Source organism: Protomyctophum bolini (assembly GCF_963924005.1).
Source record: "Protomyctophum bolini genome assembly, chromosome: 17".
NCBI classification, from domain to species: Eukaryota; Metazoa; Chordata; class Actinopteri; order Myctophiformes; family Myctophidae; genus Protomyctophum; species Protomyctophum bolini.
Genome location: NC_137878.1, coordinates 22681462 through 22682429, shown reverse-complemented (window position 1 = coordinate 22682429; position 968 = coordinate 22681462).

The following is a 968-nucleotide window of genomic DNA, read 5'->3' as shown; positions in this document are numbered from 1 at the left end:
GTTGGCCCTGGCTCAAAATAGTCTATTGAACTGCTGGTGTACAGGCCATAATATCACCTCTTTCATTTTATGAATGATTGCATTAGTGTTCTTTCGAACTAGCTAGCTACTACACCTCATTTTGACCACTCGTATTTTGGTCCTAAATTAATTCCTTGTGGGAAATTCTTCTTTTTTCATCACTGGATCAAACTGTACCTACGAGCTCAATCGTTCCTATAGGAAATTCCTACTATGGGGCTTTGCCAGTGTTTCTGTTTCTGTGAATCTGTATCCTTTCCAAAGCCCAATAATGTTGGGGAGAGTACAGTACCTGAAGACGGTTTCTGGAAGGTCTCCAGGTTATGCCTCTTTACTGTATCTCGGAATCAGATCCTCCTTCAATGACTGTGCCAATTATTTCTCATCAGGTATTTAATTGACTGGAAAAGCCTCAAGGTCAACAAGATTTAAGTTCCAAATTGAACAATTGTGATGAGATAGAAAATATAACTTCATGCCACTTTCTTAGTGAAAAACATAAAAATGAAATTGGAATAATATAATCCATTCAATGTAAATACATCGTAGAGCATAAATCTACTGTAACAACATACACTACCATTGTGGATGCTGCCTGCCATGATAGCTTTCTTCCTACTCTTCCAGTTAATTTATCCGACGCACCTGTCCCTCGTAGGTGTGCATAAGACTTTCTCCTTCTAAATATATTGCAAATATATTTGCCCAAAATAGGGACGCCAATAATCTTATTGAAATAAAAAACGTTATATATTAAAAAAAATATATGGTGATGATTATGATGATGATGATCATTTTTGTACTTTTTCTGCCCATCAGCCCATCCCATCTGCTCTGTATATATTTTGTTTCCATTCCAAGGGGCGATTGAGAATGTAATATAATGTGGACGCCTCGTGAAGGATTCTTCAGTCGCAGAGATACTGACAGGATGTAGCCTATCCTTG